The sequence below is a fragment of the Rhineura floridana genome, chromosome 3 (genome assembly GCF_030035675.1).
Source record: "Rhineura floridana isolate rRhiFlo1 chromosome 3, rRhiFlo1.hap2, whole genome shotgun sequence".
Classification (NCBI taxonomy): Eukaryota; Metazoa; Chordata; class Lepidosauria; order Squamata; family Rhineuridae; genus Rhineura; species Rhineura floridana.
This window is the reverse complement of record NC_084482.1, coordinates 592,358-604,834: the sequence shown is the minus strand read 5'-3', so window position 1 is coordinate 604,834 and position 12,477 is coordinate 592,358. Positions and strand designations below refer to the sequence as shown.

General features: G+C 41.9%; 2 protein-coding genes across 2 annotated transcripts in view; both read left to right on the top strand.

Moving 5' to 3' along the window:
* Nucleotides 1–12,477, top strand: part of DNMT1 (DNA methyltransferase 1) — a 196,514-nt gene that overhangs the window by 34,298 nt on the left and 149,739 nt on the right. The window lies entirely within an intron of this gene.
* Nucleotides 1–12,477, top strand: part of S1PR2 (sphingosine-1-phosphate receptor 2) — a 65,224-nt gene that overhangs the window by 18,663 nt on the left and 34,084 nt on the right. The gene's annotated exons all lie outside the window — the stretch shown is intronic.

Below are 12,477 nucleotides of genomic sequence, written 5' to 3'. Positions count from 1 at the left end.
CAAGCTACACAGGAAGTGGATTGGACTGTGAAAGACCAACCCAAATTGTGTTTGCATTTTGAGAAATTTGTAGGGCAGTCCAATATCTCAGACAGGAGTTCAGGTCTCCTGCTCCCCTGGTGCATTCACTATAGCTGCCCAATTTCCCTGCTTTTTAAAGTTTGATAGAAATATCTGTGGGCTATAGGTGTGTTCGTAAAGCGCAAGTTTTTTTTGTCTATTAGTGAATATAAATAGTAAATAACTATACAGGCAGCTGAGGCCTGGCTCGCCCACCTGCGCAGTCGGAACCTCCCTGGTGGAGAGAGTGCCATGGCCTACAGAGCGCCTGCCCGCGCTTGCACCTGACCCTTCACCGCAACAAGGGAGACCTGGGATGGAAGCCACGGGGCAAGTCAGCTGTGGCCGCAGAAGCAAGAAAGTGGTGAGGACAGGTCAGGGCGACGGCAGATCCAGCTGGGTGGTGGTGGTGCGGGGATGGTTCCAGGAAGGGGGCTGTGTGTTTCCTTTGGACTGGCACTCGGTGGTGACAATGGCTCAGAGGAAAGGGCAAGAGTTGGGGGGAGGAAGGAGGATATCGTGAAGCTGCATGCTTGGAGAGAATGAGATGGTCTGTCCTTGGTGGGGGTGAGAAGAATCTGTGTGAAAGAACGGGGGGGGCTCCTGGAACAATGAGTCCAGGGTTTTGTGTTGTGCTACCTTAAAGATGAATGAAGAGGTTTGTAGCACCTTGAAGATGGAACTAACTTGTTATGGCATCAGGTTATGTGCACCACAGTACCAGACGTATCTAAGAAACATGTTGTGGCATTGATTTATTCATTAAGATTGCACCCAGGACGGGTTGCCATAATATAATAATCCTATAACTAAAAGCAAGCAAAATAGTTTATTCAGTTTTTAAATTAAGTAAATCAATTCCAGACAAGCATTTGTGGACTACAGTCCACTTCCTCTGATGCATGTCATCAAATGGGCTGCAGTTTATGAAAGCTTATGCCATGATATATTTGTCCATCTTCAAGGTGCCACAAGGCTCTTTGCTGTTTTTACTTAAGCAGACTAAAATAGATAGAAAGCCCATAAGGTCAAATTGCATGTGCATGTAGTGAGTTAAAGAGCAGCACTTATGTAATAGGATCTGAAATACAAACGAAAGACATGCGGTGGAACTGACGTTATGTGTGGTGTTGTATGCATATGCATATTCTGACACATGTGCTCATGGTCTGTTTGTGGGCTTCCCAGGGCGTCTGGTTGCCCTACTGGACTAGATTGCTGGACTAAATATGCCTGTGGTGACATCTAACAGAGCTTTTCTTATGCTCATTTAAAGCAATAGCGGCCTAACGTTTTCAGTCTGACGGCAGCGTTCTAGGTTGGCCAGCCTTCTGAGGGCTGCCTGCCTGTGGTGGTCATGGCCAAAGACTTCTTTGCTGAATCGGATAGTAATCAAGCACTTATTCGTAGTCTGATTTTGTGACACTATTGTTGGCAATAGAATTATAAAAACTGATAGTGGATTTTGCAAGAAATAGCAGGTCACAATGAAGTTATAGGTGTAAACTGAAAAACAAGGTACGTATTTCAGCTTAAAATTTATGTAAGTGTATATATATGCACACTTTTTTATTTTCAGAGAGCCGGTTGTTAAACATTTACCAGCACACCACTGGGTAAGATGGTCTTTCAGTTTTTTGCTGCGAGGTCATGCTTATTTCTAAGCTCCCTAATTACTGGCTGAAATGTATTGTTATAGTAGTACTCTTGTGTAGCCCCCACTAATTTCAGTGGGCTTTTTTTATTCTTACATTTATATCCCACCTTTCCTTTAAGGAGGTCAAGGTGCTATACATAGTTCTCTTTTTCCCCATTTTATCCTCACAATAACCCTGTGAGGTAGTTTAGGCTAGGAGACAGTGACTGCCCCAGTGAGATTGATGATTGAGTGAGGATTTGAACCCTGGTCTCCCAGTCCTAGTCCAACACTGTAACCACTACACCACACTGGCTGGCTGTTGGAGAACCTTCCTGTGGATTGGGCCCTATGGTGCACACACCCCTCCTAAAACCTATAGCAAATGGTAATACTATATGATGTTCTCCTCACAGGAACCATGTTTCTAAGGAGTGTCAGTCAAATAAAAATGTTTTTTCCTTTATATTAGCACAACACTATAACAGTTATTTATAATTTTTTGAGAGTTAAGAGAAACAGGTATCCTTGCCATCACTACTGAAAGCACCTCTGGTTATTAAACACCCCCCTCCACTGAAAAAAAATATCCATTTGGGCTCTGGGATATACGTGGGCTTACTTGGCTCCAGTTGTGCTGAGATCAGCATGTGCTAATGTGGTTCGTTGCTTTAAACTTGCAACTGTCCTGGTTTGGTTCAGCCTAAATTATGATGCTATTTTTAAAAAAAAAAAGGCCCGAGGAAATGGCTGTTTACTTGAACTTTCTGTTAAACAAAAGAGTTCTGCTGACAATGTATTGGGGGAAAATGTTCCCTGGTTTGTGGTGCTGTGCAAAAAGTTTGACACAGTTGAGCAAGTCTCCCACTAAAACAGCAACTTTTTAACCCTCTGCTCACATCCTGTATTTGGTCACCTCACTGCCAGTTCTGAACGGTAAAAGTTACCCCAAGTTGTTTGGCAAGCTTTGTCTTGGAGTTGGCCTTCAGGGGCTCGGGCTGGGACTGGAACGCATCTCCTGACCGCTGCTGGAAATGCCCCCTTCCCTTCAAGTGTGGTAAGGGGGAAACTTACACAGCCCTCGATTCGGTCTCATGCATTGCTGTACTGCTAGCTACCATTATGGGTAGATTGTATGGCTTGAGTTTCTCCTCCTCTTCCAGACTTGCATGTTTGCCCCCCTCCCTGCAGACCCCCTTCACTTAGCCATGGGGATTGGATGTGTGTGCTGAAAGGCCTTGACCAGTTTTGATCACCCTCAATGACCAAGCCCCAAACATCTTTATGGATATAACAAATGCAAGGAGACATTTCGGAGCTCTGTTAATTTTGCCAGGCCTACAGAGCAAATGTGGGCTTCCATTGTTTTTCTTTTGTCATGTTTAGCTGAAGAGCACGGAAAAACCTTACCATGTCTCTCTGCCTGATCATTTTTTATTTATTTCAGCCTCCTTTCCCTTAAGGCTATGAACAGTTAATAATTTACATCAGGCAAAAACATTTTGCTCCTAATTCTGGAGGGTTTTTGGAGAGCTCTGGTAGCCTCTTTTAGGGGATGGGTTGTTCCACTGCTGTTATCTTTATGTGTTTTTTTTACTGTTTAATTTGTTTTAACTTTTTATTGATTTTAAGTTGCGTTGGGTTCACTTTTGTGAAGAAAAGTGACTAACAATTAATTAAAAATGTAATGCATCCCGTTTAAAAATGGCAGCTGAGTATTTTGGCTTAAGAGATAGTGGAGGGAGCAATGAGAGCAAAAAAGGAGGGGGGAGGAAACATTTTTAAAGCTGCACTCTTGATTTGGGGGCTTTCCAGGTTTTTATAAAAAAGCAAATGACATTGTTTCCAAAGGCTATAGAAAGCTAGTTTGGACCTTCTGTGAGTATTCTCTCCAGAGAAAGTTAATTGTTTGAGTTTGTGCCTATGTCTGTGACACACTTTGCTGGCTTAAGGGGGGGAATTGAAAACTCAGGGCAGAGAGGAGATAAGCGAGCCCTCTGTGTCTTGCCATCTCAGATAAATCCCCAACCCCTCTCAAATGTCTGGGTTCCTTAAGAACTACAGGGGAGAAAATGATAGGCAAGCGCTTCAGGAAAACTGGCTGCATTAACCATGCTTCAGTGTCTTTTATTTATTTATTACATTTATATTCCACCTTTCCTCCAAGGAGCTCAAGGTGGGTGTACAAACATTGTCCTCCGCCTCCCAATTTTATCCCAAGGTCACCCAGTGAGCTTCATGGCTGAGCGGGGATTTGAACCCTGGCCTCCCAGGTCCCAGTCCAACACTCTAACCATTACACCACATTGGCCCTTTTGTGATATCACAAATTAGTAAGACAAGCCCTCACACTGATTTGCATGAACACTGTGTCTGCTGAATGAAGATCCCCAAATTACCTGTGGAGTTTACCTGAAATTTCTTACAGGCACTTTGCTAGGCACTTCCAGGATAAATGATGTATGATGACCTTTGTCGGGAGAGAGACAGGGGGAGTGTGACTCTGTTGATTCTCCTTGATCTCTCAGTGGCTTTCGATACCATCGACCATGGTATCCTTCTGGGGACACTGGCTGAGTTGGGAGTGGGAGGTACTGCGTTGCAGTGGTTCCGCTTCTACTTGGCAGGTCGCCTCCAGAAGGTGGTGCTTGGGGAACATTGCTTGGCACCCTGGACCCTCCAGTAAGGGGTTCCACAGGGGTCAGTTCTGTCCCCCATGCTGTTCAACATCTACATGAAACCGTTGGGTTCAGTCATCCGGAGCTTTGGAGTGCACTGCCATCAGTCTGCTGATGACACGCAGCTCTGTTTCTCCTTTTCATCTTCTTCAGGTGAGGCTGTCAATGCCTGGCTGCGACAATGGACTGGATGAGGGCTAATAAACTGAGGCTCAATCCAGACAAGACTGAGATGCTGTTAGTGGGTGGTTCTTCTGACCAGATGGTGGATGTCCAACCTGTTCTGGATGGGGTTGCACTCCCCCTGAAGGAGCAGGTTCATAGCTTGGGGGTTCTCCTAGAACCGTCTCTGTCACTTGAGGCCCAGGTAGCCTTGGTGGCACGGAGTGCCTTCTACCAACTTCGGTTGGTGGCCCAGCTGCGCCCCTATCTGGACAGGGATAACCTGGCTTCAGTTGTCCATGCTCTGGTAACCTCCAAGTTAGATTACTGCAATGCACTCTATATGGGGCTGCCTTTGAAGACAGTTCGGAAACTGCAGCTTGTGCAAAATGCAGCGGCCAGATTGGTAACAGGGACCAGACGGTCCAAACATATAAAACCAATTCTGGCCCACTTGCATTGGCTGCCTGTATGTTTCCGAGCTCGATTCAAGGTGCTGGTATTAACCTATAAAGCCTTACACGGCTCGGGACCACAATACCTGATGGAACGCCTCTCCCTATACGAACCCAACTGTACACTACGTTCAACATCTAAGGCCCTCCTCCGGGTGCCTACTCCAAGGGAAGCCTTCTCAGTGGTGGCCCCCAAATTATGGAATGATCTCCCTGACGAGGTGCACCTGATGCCATCACTGTTACCTTTTTGGCGCCAGGTCAAGACTTTCCTCTTCTCCCAGGCATTTTAGCATGTGTTTTCAAAAATTGTTTTAAATTTTTTTTAAAAAAAATTAAATTGTTTTTAGAAGATGTGTTTTAAATTTGTATATTTGTTTTTAATGTTTTTAGTTATTGTAAACCGCCTACAGAGCTTCGGCTATGGGGCGGTATACAAATACAATCAATCAATCCATCAATCAATAAAGTTTCACAAGCCAATTCTGTAGCAGTAAAAGAACCATTTGCCTAGTAACACTGGCATTAGGTATGCAGGTTTAAATCCACCCCTGAAAGAAGCTTATTATGCTCCCCAAAGCAAAGGAGAAATGTTATTAGGTAGCATAGGAAAGAAAGGAGCAAACTTCGGAAGTCGAGGTAGAAGAAAGGCTGGGGTACAGCCAAGGGAAGAGAAAGTAGCAGGGAAACATGGTAAGGGGGAGAATAAGGCTTCAGGTAGGCACAAGAGGGTCAGGAAGGAAGTATGGAGGCAATGAGAAAGCCAGTGTGGTATAGAGGTAAGAGTGTTGGGCTAGGACTGGGGTGACCCAGGTTTAGGGTTGCCATATTGCCCAGTTAGCCGGGTTTTACCTGGATCCTTTGCATGCCACCTGGCACCCATTTAGCCCCTTAGGTGGTCGGGATTCTCAGCTTTAATTTTTTTTTTAATTAAGTTTCTAGGTGGTCCGGTTCTCAAGATATACATAAAAATGTCAGCCAACCCTCCCACTGTTAAATCTTTTTTTAAAACAAATCTGTCCTGTATAGCACTTCATAGCTCAGTCTAACCCTGCCCGTTCAGGATTGCAGCCAATCAGTGTGAAGCCAGTTTGATTGACCTGGGCAGTGTCTAGAAAACCTCATTGCAATGCCAGAAAATGGTGGTTCCCCCCCCCCCGTTTATCTGAAAATCTCATAAATTGGGTAAGTATATACATTTCAGGTTTTTTTGCTCATGTTTGCAGGAGTCAGATCCTGGGCAGTGTTTTCAAAACCTTCCCAATACTTGCTTTTGTGGGGGTAAAAGCATGCTAATCCCATATGCCCAGAGTAAATCCCATTGAATTCAATAGGACTTACTTTTGAGTAGAAATGGTTATGAATGTGCTGTAAATTAATGGGACTTTTGAGTGAATGTAAAAAAGAATTGTGTTTGTGTTCTAACTATTTCTGTTCCCCCTCCAGTCCTATTTTAAAGCAAGTAGGCAGGTATTACAGTTTTTATTCTGTAGGAAACTAATACTGATTTTTTTTCAACTAATACTGATTTTTCTGCAATGACCAACTGGTTTGACAATAAACTATTATATGGGCTGTATGTATTTATACATCTGCAGTGTGTGTATGCAGTCTTTCTAACAACCCTGTGAGGTAGGGTTGGGAAACCAAGGCAACTCACAATAAGAAATAAATCCCTTTAAAATCCAATGACCATAAAGCAAGAATAAACAGTTGGAAAATAGCCTAAAGAGGTATGATTCTGAATTTTGGGTCGGGTGGATGAAGTTTATTTATTATTTGATTTATATCCCGCCCTTCCTCCCAGTAGGAGCCCAGGGCGGCAAACAAAAGCACTAAAAGCACTTTAAAACATCATAAAAAACAGACTTTAAAATATATTAAAACATCTTTGAAAATGTTTTTAAAAGCTTTAAAAAAACATCTTTTTTAAAAAAAGAAAAGGCTTAAAAATATTAAAAAGCAATTCCAACACAAACTCAGACTGGGATAAGGTCTCAACTTAAAAGAACAAGTTGAAAGAACAAGTTCCTTATCACTTGAGGCTGTAGTTCTCTGCACACTTCCCAGTTTGAGTAAGCCCCATTGAATACATTGGGACTTGCTTCTGAGGAAACAAACATTGGATTGCACTATAAATATCTTTATAGATTGTGTAATTCATAAACATATTTGATAGTCATGTTTATATAAATATTTCTTCATATTGTGTCCCAATAAGTATTTGATTTCACACTATGGTTGTAGATGATTTTTTCTTCTAAATTGTAAGCGTGCCCTTCTTCCTGGGGGTGGTCACGGTTCTCCGTTGTTTTCATCCTGAGGGGAGGATAGGCTGAGAGATGGTGAGTAGCACATTTAAGGTCTCTTCACCTCCCCCCCTTTTTTTATTTGTATTTATTTTATATTTCTCCAATATCTTCCCCTGGCTGTTTTTATGTATTTTAAATATTTTTAGATTAAATAAATAGGAAATCATAATTGTGAACCTCCCTAAAAGCAATTTAGCTATCCTTATGTTTTGGCAAAGTGATGGTGTGAAGGCATGCTGGTAAAACAAGAGACCATGTTTGAGGCATGTTATAAGGTGTTTGAGGACTTTGTCACACATTACTTTTTGAGACCTGTAGATTCATGTTGGAAAGAACACGTGCACGTATTGAATGGTGGCTTGGGTGCTGTTTTTTCAGTCTATGCTGCATACGTAGGGAAGGTGATACGTCATCTGGCAGCTAGCTTCATAAAGTGAGAATGAAAAACATTTGGATCACCATTCACTTGTTTACTTTTCTCACTATTGAGACCACTTCATATATTACTTTTTCATACACAGAAATTTAATCATTGTATAGGAAAAAGTATTTTGTAAAATATGAAGGACAGTGGCTGCCCAGTCAGTATAACCACTGTACAAGATCTACTCAGCCACTGTAATTACCTTTTTGTTTTGAGTGCCCTGTTGTCTGGGTCTTGGTTCAGGTGTGTATCCAACTTTGATGTGCTTATGGAAGGAGTGTGCAAGTAGTGCCCCCCCCAAGTGTGGAGGCTTGGACAAACATTGTGTTATGGAAAACCAAAGTCTGTGTGAAAGTACATATTTGGGAATGCCATCAGTGTAATTCTAAGCACACTTAATAAATAATGTCATATCAAACTTGCACATCACAAAATATTTTACATTCATGTCCATAAGCACCAGGAGGGTAGTTGCCTAGGGGGTCTCAGTCCTTCTGCTTTTTTGGGAGCAGGGTCCCTATGTCTCCAAGCATCCTACAATCAGCATGAAAAGGGAGTGTGTTAGTCACTGAGAAGAGTCTTCTAATATGCTTCTGTTTTCTGCTGATTGGAGCCAATCAGAGTGAAAGGAGGTGAGTCAGCCACTGAGAAGACTCTTCTCAGTTGCTAATGCTCTCCACTTACATGTTGATTGGCTCCTAGAGATGTTTGTTGTTGTGAGAGAATGCATTAACAAAGATCTCATTCTTAATCCAGGAGCAAAAAAGGGTGTATGTGGCTGCAACTATCATGAAGGGACTCTGCACTTCTGAATTTTCTACTAAACAACTGATAAATACCTATGTAACTTTGTGTCTGGAGACTTATTATTAAGAATCACTTTCCATAACTGTAAGGAGGTATGTCCACATGCATGCATCCCAGGCACCTGAATGAGGGGAGAGAGCAGCATAGGGACATAAGCAGATGTCTTATTCCAGGGGTTCCCAAACTTTTCTTCTACATAAACCACTTGAAAATTGCTGAGGGTCTGAAAGTATCTGAAAATTTACTATGGGCATATGCAAGATAATTAACTCCCATTAGTGATAACAGCAATAATTTATAATTATTAATTAAAACAAGAGGCTTATCAGTACTTTGAAGAGGTTGTTGTTGTTATGTGCCTCCAAGTCGACTATGACTTATGGCGACCCTATGAATCGGTGACCTCCAAGAGCATCTGTCATGAACCACCCTGTTCAAATCTTGTAAGTTCAGGTCTGTGGCTTCCTTTATCGGATCAATGCATCTCTTGTTTGCCCTTCCTCTTTTTCTACTCCCTTCTGTTTTTCCCAGCATTATTGTCTTTTCTAGTGAATCATGTCTTCTCATCATGTTTCCAAAGTATGATAACCTCAGTTTCATCATTTTAGCTTCTAGTGACAGTTCTGGTTTAATTTGTTCTAACACCCAATTATTTGTCTTTTTTGCAGTCCATGGTATGCGTAAAGCTCTCCTCCAACACCACATTTCAAATGAGTGGATTTTTCTCTTATCCACTTTTTTCACTGTCCAACTTGAAAATCCAGGACTGGGTCTTTCATGATGCCTGCTGGGGGGGGGGACAGGAGAGTAGTCAATAAGACAGACATCCTGGCATTGGTAATCTAATTAGCAAGGTACGTGTGGGGTTGTTGCACACTTCCAGGCCCAGTTTTATTTTGAGTAGGGAGGTGGAACCGGTGTAGATGTGGTTGATCAAAGGGAGAAGAAATTTTGCGTTAAGCAAAGCCCAGTTCAAGGTGTTGGTTTTGACCTTTAAATCCCTATACAGCTTCGGCCCAGTCTATCTAAAGGAGTGCCTCCAGCATCATCAGCTATGCCACCCAACAAGATCAGCCTCAAAAGACCTTCTCTTCATCCCATCAGTCAAAACAGCCAAACTGGTGAGGACTAGAGAGAGGGCTGTTTCAGTTGTGGCCCCCACCCTGTGGAACTCCTTCCCAAATGATCGCCGCCATGCCCCTTCCATGATGAGTTTCCTCCAGGCCTTGAAGACCTGGCTCTTCAGGCAGGCTTTTGGGGTGGGCTAGATTTTATCTTCATTGTTTTTAGTTTTTTAATGTCTAGGTATTGTATGCCTATTTTGTACGTCGCCCAGAGTGGCTGGAAAATAAATAAATTCAATAAATAAAATTCAATAAATAAATAAATAAAACCTAAGAAACATACAGATACGTTGAATGTCTGAGTGACTGCACCAGTAGAATACTGGAGGAACTTGTAAAACTTGCTGCTACGGTATTTATAACTGAGCATGTGGTGTGAAAGACTCCTTTTTCTAACATTTTGGGTTCTTGTTTTTCTCCACCCACCACATCTCTGAAATATATCGTATATGTAATGGTTAACCATACTGTTGCCCTGACTTACTTTTTGTTTGTTGCTATTTTGTGTTTTTATTATGTTTTTATATTGATTGTGTATTTTTATTGTTTTTATTATATTTGTAAGCTGTGCTGAGCTCTGTTTTTAACAGCAGAAGGGCAGGATATAAATCCTCTTAATCAATCAATCAGTATTCCATAGCGTTGGAAACTAGAGTCTAGGCATTTAAGGCTGAAAATGTTGCTTTTTAAAAAAAGATTTCTCACATCTTTCCCCAGTGTTTGGTGGTAATTTCTAGGCACAAAAACAAAACAACTGGACAATCCAAATGTCAATATGCAAATTATTTGCACAGTATGCAAATAATATGCATATTATGCATAATATGCAAATTAGCCTGCCCAGATTTGTGGAACTGAAATATGGCAACCCTAGCCTAGAGGAAGAAGTGAAAATGAAAAAGAAAGGCTGGCCCTTCAGTGGCCCACTCACCTGAAGCCTGCCTACATTTTCCTATACATTCCCATCATTCAGTGGTCATCTTACTGGTGGGATGATGATGATATATTAATTAATAACAATAAATCTTAGAGTGATGTAAAGAGGCAGGCTGCCACATTCTTCCATAAGTAAAGGTTCAAAACAGCCGCAGTGAGGTTACAGTAGTCTAGTCAAGGTTTTTAAAAGGCCTAAATGATGGCAATATCCAAATAGGACAAAAAAAGTAGTTGCTTTCTCACCAGATGGTTACAGTGCATTCTTGAGCATTACTATTCAGGTGGGAGATTTCTAGTTAGTTTCTGTGAAAGATTGGGTCTGAATAGTGAAGGATAGAGCTTGTTGGAGCATTGTGAAGGCCAATAGTATAAGCATTCTCAGAAAGGATACCACAGATCTATGCTACATAAACAGGGCAATGTGAATTCTTTATTTTTTACAAATAAAATCTGTGTCCAGGCCATCACAAATGTTGCTAGATTCACCTATCTGATTCTGTATCAATGCAAAATGAGTGATCTTGCATACTTTCTCTTTTACTTTCTTAAGTATGCCATTTTTACTAAACGTTTTTTGCATAATTTATTATTAGGTTGCTAATCATAAGAGGAGCAAGCCACTATGCACTGAAGCTCTGTCCTCTGAGCATCAGGAATTTTACTCAGCCACTGCTCTAGCTCCTTATTTCTCTCTGGGAATTGCCCATGTATCTTCAAATGCATGTTCATAACCATAAGGGCTAGAAACTTGCTTGGAAAGAAGAAAGGAAGTGAGCTATTTAACTCGAGATTCTCTGACACAAATAACATGCATTAGCAGCAGAGGGCTTATCCACATGGCAGTTTACTGTGTGTCTGGTGCTACTTGCATTCCCTTTTAATTTGCATGGTTCACATGACGTTACTGGCAAACAGAAGCTATCACAGTTTCCCGCCAGCAGATCCGTACTAACCCAATCCTCTGATAATCCGGAAAGGGAAGGAAAAAAACTCTCTAAGGCTTGCAGACACTTTGCTCCGATGCTTTTGAGTGGGTGTGTCAATAGTTCCCTTCTCCACGCCCCCTCCCCCCCCGTTCATTTTATTTCCTGCAACTTACAGCTGCTTTCCCCTGTTCTGCAATGCTTTTTTATGTTGATGCAAATGGTGCCTTTATTTTATTCCCCCTCCTAACTTGTGCACAAAAGCATAACACTGTTCAAACAAAGATTTGTATTTCAGCTGTATTGTACCAGTGAAAATACACATAATCGTATTTCTGGGTTGTCATTTTTTAAATGAAACTTACTGGTAGAACAAACTGAGCATGCTCAGTTGCCAGGTAATGAGAGGGAGTGGGAATGTTAAATTAGAGGGCGTGGTCTTTAGGAAACTGCGTGATTGATGCTCCCTCTCAAGTGTGACTCGAAAACACTGTGTGTGCAGCTGGCATTGATCCCTTATTGTAGACGGTGCAAACAGAAAATGGAGGTAAAAACAGCGTCTTTAGCATTAAGTTATGCTCTCATGTAGATAAGCCCAGAGACATGTATTTAAATATGGGTCTGTCCCATTCATGTGTAAATCAGTGTGTAGTAGTAATTTTTATTTTGGTCAAAGACCAGCAAAATTCAGGGTGTGGTGGTGGAGAGTTAAATTTCAAGAACCAAGGAGGCATGTAGGATGGAGTGCTAAGTTCTACCCCCTGGTCTTATGCTCACAGTTCAGCATTGTTAGGGAGAGGGCCAGGGGCCCTGGATCTTTTGTGCCTGGCCCCGGATTTCGAGTCCTTAAAAGCTTACATTTATTTATCTACTTTACTGGGTGCATCTTAATTTTGCACAGTGGCACTATATAGATTTATGCAATTTTGTGCTGTGGACCTGTGCCCTGAGTCCAGCAAG